Below are 13862 nucleotides of genomic sequence, written 5' to 3' on the forward strand. Positions count from 1 at the left end.
TCCACAGAAACCTATTAAACATTACCACTCCTTTCACAGCCCTGCTGCCAAAGATCACTTATTAGCGATCATAGCAAGTGAGCACGGGAGGAAGAAACTGCTTTAGCACAGCCTTTGTCAGAGCTGCAAAGCTGACTGTTAAACTATTGGAACTAATGTGCTGCAGCTGCTTGAGTGACTTCTCGTTATGTACATAAAAAGTGCTGGAGGAGGGCTTAAACATCAGATATGTGCTCATTTTGTTTGGTTATTCTTTCCGTTTGCTTATTTCTGAACCTTAAGGGAGGCTGAAAGGAAGGGGGGCTACTGAATAACCTCTTCTGTTTTTTACAGGATCTACAGGATTTATCTTTGTAGTCCCCATCTACAAATCAAGATTACAACCTTTTACCTCTTAAGCTAACAAATGTTACAATTAAATAATGTAAAAGGGTTTAGGTTCTGCTTTCTCCCTCTGCTCCTCCCCCACCCCGAGACAGTCTATCACAACCGGTTTTCAAATGCAATTAGGAAAGGCTAATACTTGCTACTTTACATTTTCCAGAAACACAAAACAAACATTTAAGATCTGCACACAAACTGAAATCAGAGTATGACAGCTACTAGTATTGGTTTAATGAGATGTTCTTAATTCAATATATCATCACATCATGACCACTACTTGAACTGGGAAAGTGCCTTTTTTCTATTCACAGCCGGTGGGGAAATAAACTACCGAAAGATATTAAAAGAGAATTTCCAAAATATAAAAAGGCAAAAGTACTTGCATTTATTTGGTCTATACATACCACTATTAAATTTCATTTTTAGAATATATTTTTTTCATGGCTTTATGCAAACGAGATATTGGTGCAGTTTTCTGATCCAACAAAACCTTTTCAATCAATTCTGAGATCTATTTTTTTATTTTTTAATTAAAGTAACTTACTTCATCTATTCTGAAAGAGAAAATTTTTATAAACATGTTCAATTTTGTTCATAACTCACTGATAGTTGACAAAGACCTGTAATAACTGGTGGTAGGCTAATATTTGCTTAAGCTTTGTACATTCATTTTTATAGCAACAACAATCTTTTCAGGTTATAACCATACTTCCTGTCCATCCTACAGGCACAAATCATCACCTTTTTTGTGAGAGATCTCTTTTTAATGTCAGAACATTGGTTACATATCATTTTCATTGGTGCAATATATTCCTTCTCTTTTACTCTGTCTTACAATCCAGCTTTTCTTTGTGAATAAGAATTTCCTTTTGGAGCACACACAGTGTCCACAATTGACCATAATTACATGACCAGGTGTGAAAGGCAAATACTGTTTTCTGTCTTATGGCAAAATCAGAAATCCTGCAAAAGCAGCCTTCTGTCAAAATGGAGAGGAATCACCTTTGTACTTAGCACTAAAGCCACAATTCCTGATGAGGATTATAAAGAGAACATCATGATGCTGACAGAAGTAGAACAGAACAGCAACTGAAAGGTCAACTTATGTTAAGAATGACTTTGCTATCAGGTGTCAGGCCCATTATGTAGACAAGTTTAACTGTACTGCGTCATATGTGAAATTTGATAACAATGTATTCACAAATGTAACTCAATATTGAACAGCGTCACAGAATGAAGAAATCACTGTGCATTATGTTTTTGCATATTTTTCTAAAATTTTATAGAAGATTTAATCACTATGTAAAAACTAACACTGACAAAATATAGAATACAGCCCACATATCCTTAAAACTACAAAAACAAAATTTTAAACTATGTTTTATTAAGAACAAAATTTAAACTGGAAGTGAAGTGTTAATCCACAGACAGAAGAAGAACTGGATTAAATCATAACTAACACAATAACTGTTTCCACCCCTTTTTAGTTCGAAGAGTAGTACAAGGAGCACTGGTCCCCAACAAGCAGAGAAAATAAAAGCATAATATATGAAAATGTTTATTTTATATTTATAAAGGACAAACATCTCATGTCTCTATTAGTCTCTTATTCTTTTTTATTTATTAAAAAACACTAGCTATTCCGTATGAGTCCAATATATTTTTCCAAACAGTACAGTCTGTATAATGAGTGCTATATTCTTTTTTGTTATGAAATACTGCCATCTGATGTCTATTCCAAACCATAATCTTCAGATAGCTGCAGTGACTTTATAAAACTAGACAAACTGACCCGTTGGATATCAATGAATCAATGACGTCAATAAAACCATTAACATTTATTACAGCAGGTGCAGAATCATGCTTTAAGTTGCACTACATTACAAAGATAATTATAGAAGAGGAAGGTATTAGTCCACAGATCAGCCATTTTATTACCCTTGTTCTTAAAAATATTAGAACTAAGTCAACAAGGATCATTAGCTTGACACCCTGCATTATGGGTATTGAGTGGATTTGCCACATACTCACAGAGGTAATATGTAATGTGTACTGAACAGCAGGATAAGGCCTTGTAACAGGAAAAGTTAACTCAGTCATCATAAAGTAGCACAATTTGCATGAATAGCTAACTAAAATGCTTTTCTTCAGTTGGTTAATGGGTTAGATTTCTGAGTGTAGATATTCCATTCCCCCAGACACCTTATTTTGACATATGCCTGCTTCTTTCTCCTCCTCAAAAGAAAAAAAAAAAAAAAAAGAAAAGAAGAAAAAAGTCTAGGAGCACTAAACGAGTTCTTCACATGCTCATAATCACAGAACAATAATTTTAATGGCTATAAACAATCTCACAATATAAATCAAGCATGTTTATGAAGTTAAATGAAAGCCTTTGGGCTGATTTTATTATAGACTAGAAACATGAACAGCCTTCACCGTAATAAAATGCAGAGATCTAACTTCCAGTAATATCAAATAACCACTATGTGAGTTAGAGAAAATACTTATCTTACAGTCAGGACTGGGGATAAGACAAGGCAGAAAAAAGGCAGTAGCATGAGGTAGCCTATGCAGGCGCTAGAATTAAGTCTTGAAAAAAACTATTCCATAAGGAAAAATTATCCTTTGCAGTTTAATGTGTCTAGCTGCACATTAAAAAAAGACAGCAAAGTACATTTTTTTTCTCCTATAAAGATTCTGATTAATTAAGGAACAGACCTACTTGACTGTGTTTTAATAAAGACATATCTCATTTTCCCACAAAGTTCACCACAGTTATTATTAAAACCAGAAAACATTATTATCCGCTCCTCTGAAAAACTTCTTCAGGTAAAAACACCAGTATGTGTTTTTCACACACATTAAGAAATCATAGGATACAATAAAAAAAAAAAATGCTGTAGGGTTTTTAATCAAGGCTACAAAGCCAATATTTTTCTCTTTTTTTTTTTTTTTTCCGATGAGTTAATTTTCTGGGCTCTTCCGCAGTTCTACTAGTGAAATAAGATCACCAGAAGTGGTCTGTAAAGTGCCACCAAAAAATGTATTTATTGCTTCTTTTGAAATAAGAACATGTGAGAGCTGATACGTATCACATCTCCAAAAGGTAATGCTGATAGTGCTTTAAGCATGTCTATGTTGTATGTCCTAAGGGCATTTGATCCAGTTTCTGATTAAATGTTCTAATTTAAGGCACTCATATTTAAATCTAATTTTGCAGGTGTGGCTTAGTCACAGCTGAATAGGTACAAGTTACACCAAGATGAGATTTAATTCTGCCCGTTATACATTTAATTAAATCATCATAAGGCTCAGGGCAAAAGCAGAGAACTAGAATCTCCTTATAATAGAAATTCAGTATAACAAAAAATCTAGAGGTGCCAGTAACTTCTATTCTGTTCCAGTGACCACTTAAAAATACTAAAAATTGAAATTCAAGCATTCAGTTCTTGTACTTTTCATAAACTTTCTTATGAAATACGTTCCTCATGATAAATGTACTTAAATATTACAGGCTTGAAGTGCTCACATTTCTGTTAGTCACGAAGACTAGAAAGAGCTAGAGTATATAGAAGAGAATAAGCTAATAGGTTCCGTAATACTGTACAAGATTAAACATGCAGTTGATCTCACATAAAAGAGACTAAACAAGGATTGAAAAGTAATTTCTGTGTTACAAATACTTTGAACACAGAGTAGGATAAAGTTACTTTAATATTATACATACTAATCAATATATAAAATATATCAGGCAATTGTGGCTATTTTAAATTACCTTTAACAAAATTTTTATTATTAGAGCATAAATGCAGTCAACTCACAAGGAGCAAAAGATCTCTTTCACATAAAATATGAAGAGGAAAAGTTATTAAAATATCTTACTTGGGACCAAGTAGAGAATTCCAGACACACAGGAATGCAAGTGAAAGAACAACCCTCCGACGTGTTGTTTCTTTGAAAGCAAGCAGATCAGTATCACAGGATCATAGAAGAATTCAGGTTGGTAATGACCTCAGGTGATCAAGTCCACACTCCTGCTCAGAGCAGGACCAGGTGTAAGGTCAGACCACGCTGAGGTACTAGCGCACCTGAGAATGGTGCAGAAGAAGTGGAGAGAAAAGAAGACAAAGTCAGAGGTGATTGTGAAGGATGGATTCTATACCATGGTTTAATTTCCTGAAGCAAATAATAGAATACTGAGGGTATGGTGTGACTGAGGAGAATTCTAATTCTAGATAAGGTAGAAAATAAGAATCCTGAATGACACTATGATTCTTATTTGGAAAGAGAGGTTAATGCATGGATTGAGGAGCATAGCAGTCCAGGAAGAAAATAAGGATAAAAGAAGAAATTAATTGGTGATAGGAAGTCAATTAAAATGTTACATACCAGCAAATTTCACAGTATCATTTTAATACCTGCCAATTGCCACATTCTCAAAGAGCTGATATGATATATTAATTTGCCAAGTGCAGGGTAGTGCTTATCAGACTGTTTTCCTAGCAGTTACACGCATGGCCTGCTGGGGAGACCATAGGTACCACAGAGTGGCAACAGGTGACTAAAAACAGGATTTATTGCATTTAGCATAGAAATGGCAGGCATCCTCTGTTATATAAAACTCTCTAATAGACAAAAGTATGGAAAACACATACAATTCTAAATATTCCAAGGAAACTGCAGGCTGTTGTATTTACTCTGCATATTCAATCTAAATAAATGTTCAATAATATTCTAATGGAACAATGGTACCTAAAATGGCATTAAAAAACTGAATGAGATTAACTTTCCAAATAATAGTCAGATAGACATACATTTTGAACCATATTTTCAGGAGAACAGAATAAAATAAGAAAGAGCATGTGGCACACCCGAAGTGGGGTATGGAATAAAACACTTGCTGTTACTTAAAATTTTAGAGCACTTCTGTTCTTGAGAAGTTCCTAATAAAAACTGTTTTCATAATATCAGCTCAGATGAACCTTGCAATTCAATAAAGTGTTTTGTATTTAGCCAGTCATCTTTTATTATATTTTTTGGAGTGTTTGGAAATATTGTCACGATTCTACCAAAATAAAGTACTGTTCAGCTGCTGATTCCCCCGAAAGAGCTGCTGGATTTTGTTCTCATTTGTGTGCATGGCAGAAACAACAGAGATAAGAGAACACTGGGTATATGATAATAAAAGAAAACAAGTAGATACAACAGCTATGTCTTACAGTATGCCCAGGGCCCATTTTAAGAAAAAAGAGGAAGATTTTGGAATCCATGCACAAGGACTTCAGCAATATTTTATGCAAGCATCAGAGAAAACACTTAGTCTTACACTTTCAAAATAATTTGCTAAATGGAATACAACCCATAACAGAACTTCCAAAAAAGCTCCAAATTTTAACAGAACAGTACAATGTGTTTCTGATGAATGAATTGAAAATAGAGATTCTATGAAGTCTTTGCAAGGTTCTGTAGTTCTTTGTACAATTCATGTTGCTACCAAAAATGAATTAAGGATATTTTCAGAATACAGTTTGTTTCTATTATAAACTGAGTGCTATTGAGGGCCAGCCACTGTTGTCTCATAAATAATACAGTAAAGAGTCTGTCAAAAACCTCCAGCTTAAAAACACGCATTGCCATACATGCACACAAGAAAACAAATGAAGTGGGGGAAGTGGTCATCTCAAGAGCAGTCTGCTTAGCACTTGGTTATAAATGAAATCATTATGCCAACACAGCATAGGGTAGCCTGGAGATTTCCTTCTAAAAAGATTAGATGTTCCTTAACTTGAAGAAAAGGATTAAGAAAAACTGCTTCTATAATCAAGAGCTTCCATTAGAAAGGACTGCCAACACAATCCTGTTTGACTACACAAAGAAAGCTATCAACATTTGAAAATAAAATGCCTTTACTATATGAACCCTTGGAAAAAAGGCCTCAGCCAGTGTAACACATTGGAATATCTAACAGATACTTCATAAATATAAATGCAGCATTTCTTTAAAAAGATTATATTCGGTGTGGCAAAAAGCTTGGCTTGCCAGGAAAAGATAGGCAGATGCATCATTCCCCACACATGCATTAATGTAGAAGTGAATGACCTCATACGACAAATTAGAATAAACAGAGTAGCAATAACCGTAATTTCTAAACAATTGTGTAAGAAAACATTTCCTGGGGTAAGATTAAGGGAAATGAATGTACTTCTACACAATTACATCAAAGAACAGATGGGAGCATTAGGCAGCATTCCTGCCACTGCAACACATAAAGATATCTGTTAACTATTAGTTAATTGCAATTGAAAGACATGGGCCACATGAGCAGAAAACAATTATAAGCATAAATTGTTTTGCAGAGCAGTCCTCAGGAGAGGGTAAAGGAGAGGGCAGAGGAGAGGACAGGCCACAGAATGAATCAAGCAGAGCCCCACCTCCCCAGTCTGTATTTAATATCAATATAGGTGTGATTAAAAACTATAGCAGTTAGGCAAGTTGTAATCTTAGATTTCTTAGGGCTAGACCTGTGACAGATACTGTTAGAGCTTTTGGAAAATCAGTTAGCTATGCTCTCATCATTAGCTTAATTAGCTTAATGATGAGAGCATAGTTGTGCCTGTTGATGTCAGTGAACGTATAATGGCTTTGTAAAAATCTAAGGATTATAAAGTATCACAACTACTTGGCAAAAAGCATATCGACATTCCAGATTCCCAAATTTAAGAGTTTATTTCTGAAGCTAGTGGGAGCAATAGCTTTTAACAAACCAGACATAACCCTGGCCCTCCAAGCATGGTGGTTAACCCAAAGTATAACGTATAAATAAACAAGTATATTTCTGAGGGGTCAGACACATGCACAGGAAATTTACTTAATAAGGAATCCAGAGCATCTGTTATATTTCAAGTTATTTGTTATTTTGACCATGCATTAAAAGCTGGGAGGAATTCACAGAAATATTTATAAAATTGAGAGAGGTTAGAAAATAAAAAAATTAAGTCTAAAAGTCTACAGTAAGTCTACATAACTAATTCATTGTCTGGAAATGAGCTACTACTTGATGGCAAAAAATAAGTGCATTAAAAGAGAGATCATAGCTACTGAAAAAGCTTTAATACCACAGGATTCTTCAGAGTTTGGAGATTTCTGCTCAGACTGTTGAATTTATGAATGGTTCAATTCAAGCTTGTTATTGTAAATTGTTTTCTTTCACTTTCCACTGACTAAAATTTTGAGTAGATAATGAAAGTATACCGTTTAAGAAACCCATTCATTAATTCACTTAGAGTCACTTCCATATCTTTTCTATTGGTGTTAAAGTGGTCACTTTACACATTTGTAAGAACTGTCATTTAAAAAACACAAAGGGTTTGCTTCTACAATATTAAGAATTGACAAAGTGTATTCCCAGTCAGGTGATAAGGCTCTCTGAACAAGTTTTGGGGAAAAAAGTTCCTTCCCTGCATGGAAAAGCTTGGGATTGCAACACTGAACGTATCACACTTTTTCCTCTATGGAGTTTCACAGAAAGTATGATTTTCATAAATCTTTCTGGAATCAGCAGTAGGTATTTGTGTATTTGACAATTCTATAGTGTGTATCTCTCCATCTTAAGAAGTAGGACTTAAATGGTTTCAGGCAATCTTTTGTGGATATAAATGGAAATTTAATTCTACCCTGCAGAATTCTATCCTGCAGTCTTAAATAATCTTACTTCCTCCTGAACGTACAGAAAAAAATCCTTAGATTTCCTTTTGGTTGCATATAGCCTATAAAATTTCTATATGAGATCTGCTTTTGTATAAGCAATTTTATTCATCCTAATATTTGCCCAAAGCTTTGGAGAAGTTTTCCTTTCACTTTTGCAAGGAAGAAACTAGGAACAAGAAACTAGAGCACAATGCACAGTAAAAAAGGGTAATATATAACTAATGCCTTAAAAGAAAATGGCAACAAAGTTAGTGTTTTTTAGTGCTAACTAGAGACATCCCATATAATTTATTGAAGTACATCATATGACATATATAATTACAGAGGAATAAAAATATGATTAATTATGAAAGTGAAGTATAGCTGCTCTTCAGATACTCAAAAAAAACCTGTCACAGCATTTAAATAAGAATCACATATAGTCTATCATGTAAAGAAAATTAGTATATTTATGATAGAAAGCAAACATAATTAGAGGACCTTTAAGATCACTTTATAGACTGCCCAAAACTAACAGTACAGAGAGGTTTTGTGTCTGACCCACTGACTTCAAGTGGGAACAGGAACAATCTCTGAAAGTAGAACAATGAAAGAAAAAATCATCAGTCCTCTGTCACCCTCTACTGGAAAAATCCTAAACCAGAAGCAGTTCTTGCCTAATACAGAATTATACACATCTGTGCCAGCACTTCATCACTGGTTTAAGAGACACTTCTATTTTCAGAGAAGTTAATGTTTCAAAAGTTCTTGTTGGATATAACTGTAATGAAAATGTCCCCTCATTTATAAAGCTGAGGACAAGAAAAATTGTCAGATAGTTATAGAATACAAAAGTATTTGTACTACAGTAACACCCCTGGATTACTGACTGAAACCAAACCAAACTAACATGACAAAAAATTATGTGAAACATTTGAGTTGCAGTTGTAGAATCCAAAATTATAAACTGAATTTTAAACTACCCTGTGTTTTGATAGGATATTCTGGTTTTAATGTTAACAAAGAACATATATAAAAGCTCACTAAAAATAACGTTTACCAGCAAGAGGAAAAGGAACTAAGAATTCAGAGAGATTTTTATGCATTTGAATGCAAAACATAAAATCCTTTAACTGAAAGAGATAATCCAAAGGCCAGACCACGAAGCATCTTAGGTTTATTTAATTTTATACTTCTGCTGTTTGTTGCTCAGTTTCACAATGTTTGTTTTTATTAATAGATTTTAGATAATTAGATAATATCCTAAGATTAACATTAAGAATAAATATTGAGTCTATTTATACCTTGACTCTAAAACCAAAGACAAAAGGAAAAAATTAAAAAGAAAGAAATTCTTCCTGAGGTTACATTATTTGCAGTGACTAAGGAAATGCAGCATATAGCAGGAAGATTTACCTTTCCAAGATCTATTATCCCTGTTGCTCGGAAAGAAAACATTTTACAAGTGGCAGGCACTTACAGCTCGCAGGGCCCTGAGCATGTGAATGGGCCCTGGGTGCACTCTGTGTCAGAGCCCCACATAAGTGTGCAGAGATGCACTGTGGCCCTGCTTTCTGCTGTCGCAGTTGGCTCCACTTCTGCTGTAGGTAACTGTCTCCAGCCCCTTCTCCTGCTCCTCCTGTCTGGACTCCCTGGACCTGAGTCATTCCCCGGCCTCATCTAGGGCTGCTGGCAGCTGTTCCCCCACAGCAGCCCTGGTTGGGTGCTGCAGGAATACTCCCTGCCTACACCAGGGGAATCCTCTGCTCCCAGCATGTGTGAACAGCCCCGCACTCACTGCTTCCTGATGCAGTCATATGACTAACTGTATCTAACTCAGTGAAATGTATTATTATAATGTATAATCAAAAGGGTATATATTCAAATGGTCTGTCTTGACAGAAGAGTCGATCAAAAAGCAATGCACGAAGATACTACAAGTTCTGTGACTTTCAAGAACACAAAATCAAAATTATGCTGTTGACAGAATGCAGACATGTAGAAAAGTGAAGAAAAAAACCCCATCCATGCTTAATTTACCTTAACATAGTTATGCAGTGCAAGTTTCCACTATAAAAATTATTAAAGGAAGAACCAGACAACACTGCAGGACTATCAAAAGAACATTTCTACTAGCCAAAAATTTTTTCCAAAAGCTCTTTCTTGATATTGAGAGCACCAGGCCTGACATATTCAGGTTAGAAGGGTGCCTACAGACAGTGTAGTTAGTGCATTTGGGGATTCTTGCTGCCTGCCACAATACAGAATCAAAGCAGTGGAATAGTAGAGTCTGGAAGCAGGTATCTGAGGACAGCCCATTTTCTTTTTAGGAAGATGGACTACCTTTAAAGATTTTAATGTGCCTCTAGAATCATTTGTAGAATGCATAATTTTGTCCACATGTAAGCTTAAAAGTTCTTTGGTATCAAAGAAGATGAGAACCTCTTTAGGGAAGTAAGAGATCAAGACCACCTCTTGAAACAAGCACGTAACCGCAGAGCTGCATTTAGGATATTGGTTGCATAGTGAATTATTGCCATAGAAATGAGCTCACTCTCTGACAATCAAGACTCCTGTAGATGCTGGGTGGAATGAAAAGAGGATTAATGGAGTCAGCAAATCTTTGTTATTCCTGATTTAAAATGCTTGTGTAGAAATGAAGAGTATCAGAAAAAATACAATTGTTCAGCCAATGCGTCAAGGCATTTACATTCCTTCGTGAGTAGAGGCTCTGGCAGGTCTGTTCATTTAGTGGCAGCAGTTTGCATTAGTGAAGAAGAAACTAACATCTCCTATACAGATCCTTAAATTATTTTTTTATTTAATATGGTCATATGGCAGGATCCAAGACAGCAGACCTGATAAATAGTGTCACTTCAACCAGTGACAAATGTCCAGAAACAAGTGTGATGAACCTAAGGAGACTGCTAAATACCAAAAAAAATAAGAACCATACTTGGTCAGACCAAAGGTCCATCTACCTGTGTATACTTTCTCTGACAGCAGCTAAGAGTAAATAATAACTGATGAGTAGTAGACAAGAAAGATGCAATGACACTTCCCATAATAGCCAGTTTCCAATAATTTGCACTGTTTGGGACATCTCAAGATGTCTTTCTACTTAACAGAAAAAAATCAGTGGATTTTTCTTCCATAAGTTTGTCCAGTCATTTCTTGAACCATCTAAACTTTTATCATCTACAATTTCTGATACAAGGACTGTCACAACTAGATTAAACATTTTGTGGAGAGCAATGCATTTTGGTTCATTTTTAATCTGGGAGATACTGGTGGGAGAAGGAATGTATAATCATATTGGATTCAAGTCTGTGGGATCTGATGGACCAAATGGAAAGCTTTATTAGAAGAGCAATTCTAAATTGCTTGAAGGAAGGAAAGATAAAGTGAAATACTTTCTCTGCCCCAACCCTGGAGTCAAGAGAGTGGTGGTATGGTTCAGTGCTCTGATGTTGATTATTCCAAAATGGCAGCATTCTGTTGCAAAATAATATTCAAATAAGTGGTCCCAAAAGTGACCCACTAGAAAGCCTGGTATATGTACTATGGTGGGCAAAAGGTTGCAGAAGAAGTGTTTCTGGTTCCCTGAGGAGCTTTCTCTTGGAAGTTCCCTGTTGATAACATCTTGATGGGTATAGAGAAAGATCAGAAGATACAGAGAAAATATAAGCTAATAAAAGCAAGGGGCTGAAGTGTTGTCTCTTTCCAGTCCCCAGAAGCCTTTGCACAGGTGAATATTACAACTCTTAAACCAACTCAGTTGCCAATATTCTCCATGAATCCCATTTTGCAGAAACTATAAGAGACTCATGAAAAATGGTCCAGAAACACCTCTAAATCTGCCATCTCTGAAAAAGGACCTGGAGGGGCTGTATGGTACTTTGAGAAGGCACATGGCACCAAAGGAAGATGAAGCAATTCAAGAAATGAACCAGGAAGTACACTCTACGTGTATCTTCTTACTGTGTAATGCTTGAAGTGTTTGGTTTCCTTTTACACCAGCTCAACTGCAAGAATGAATATCTCATATTCAGAACAAGCTCTCCTAACAACCTAAAGGTCAGACAGTCTTGTAGCCTACATGGAAAGTGCAGAAACATGAAAACAACCTCTGTGTCCTGCATATGTGTCCAAGATCTTTCCATTACCACATAAACTGCCCTTACAGGAAGATGAACACCTAAAAAAAAGGTTAAAGTGAAAAATTATCTAACAACACAATACATATGCTCCATAGTGTAAATGGACTTTCAGATAAACAAAGCAAAAAATAAAGGTACAAAAGAGAAAGAGTACATAGAAAAGGGCACATGAAGAATGGTACACAGAGAAACTAGAAGAAAAACCTGGAGATATAAGAAATAGCAGTGATGGTGCAAAACAAAGAACAGTGCTGAAAAGTTAGTTCTGTCAATTTTGCTAAATGAACAGCCTTTTCTCTGAAAACTTTTTATCTCAGAAGAAACCAAAACTGTGGTGGGAAGTTTGTGTTATTTTCTATAGACTGAATGTCATTATGCTGATAGAGAGCTTTACAACTTCAATGCTGTAAATTGAGAACCCTGGGGGAACTGTATGTCCAGGACAGAATAAGGTGTGAATCTGTGCCTAGCATCCAATTTTCAGAGTCGTACGATCATGTAGTGATTCCATGCATCCACACAGCCAGAACACTCATCCAGAAAATAATTATCTTCCATCCTTTCTCCACGCCTTGACAAATACAGTCTTGTCAGCAATTCAGAACACTGGTGACAAGAATAATGTCCCCAGCTAAACATTCTGATATGACACTCTACTCAATTTTATCTGTCTCTTTTCCTCTTCTGCTGACATAGACTGCTTGCCTTCACTTCCAGAAGTCTTGTCTGACTATTCCATCCTACCTCTTTTCTTCCATCTTGCTGAAATGTCAACTTATACTTAAGATACCCATTTCCCTCAGCCCCCTGTCATTACTAAATGCCTTGAAGCTGCCTTCAGGATAGTCTTTCACTTAGAAGAAGCCACGTATAAACATCTGCAAACTTTATCTCATTCTCTAACTTCAAATTCTTCATTGCAGTGACTTTAGAAAACTGATAGACTACTGAAAACAATATTTACTGTAGTCACATACTCACTTTTGAATCTCTATATCAATCTGCTGCTGTATGTTGCTTTAAACTGCAAGATCTCTGGCAAGAAATGTTGGTTTGGGGATATTCTCGTGGGTTTTTAATTATCTATTTCTTAGAACTTGGGACAACATAAATAAAAAGTGACAGTAATGATGAGTGCTTAAAACCCCAAGTCTATGGTTCTCTTAATATCAAAAAACAATGATCTATAAGTGCTAAAGGGATATATGAATATCAATTACCATCTGCTGTAAGTCAAGTCGGTGCTAGCTACAAAGCTTGCAGTAAGAAAATGCTCAAAACTTAGCAAATGGCACGCCTGAAAACGTTGGGGGAAATACAAGTAGAAATTCTCCCTCTAGCGGACTCGAAGGAGAAGTACAGTTACAGTAAACCCGAGTAAATAGAGTAACAAAAAGCTCTCCTCTTACAGTACGTTACTAATGAACAATTTTTTAAAAATTTATTTAACATCTACCGTACTTCAGTATAACAGCCATATTCAAGAACTACAGCCCCACTGGGGCAGATTCTGTACTATTACAGAATTAAAAGTTTCAATAAACAGCTTAAAATTTATCAGAAATCATAGTGAAAAGACGAGTAAGACAAAGGGAAAGGAAGAGTATAAGGAAACAGGTATGTAAGGTAATG

The 13862-nt window shown here is 35.6% G+C and overlaps 1 protein-coding gene across 1 annotated transcript in view; it reads right to left on the reverse strand.

Annotated features, from left to right (window-relative positions):
• PDE4D (phosphodiesterase 4D) overlaps window positions 1–13862 on the reverse strand; it is a 421789-nt gene that overhangs the window by 371933 nt on the left and 35994 nt on the right. The gene's annotated exons all lie outside the window — the stretch shown is intronic.

Source organism: Strix uralensis, chromosome Z, assembly GCF_047716275.1.
Source record: "Strix uralensis isolate ZFMK-TIS-50842 chromosome Z, bStrUra1, whole genome shotgun sequence".
NCBI classification, from domain to species: Eukaryota; Metazoa; Chordata; class Aves; order Strigiformes; family Strigidae; genus Strix; species Strix uralensis.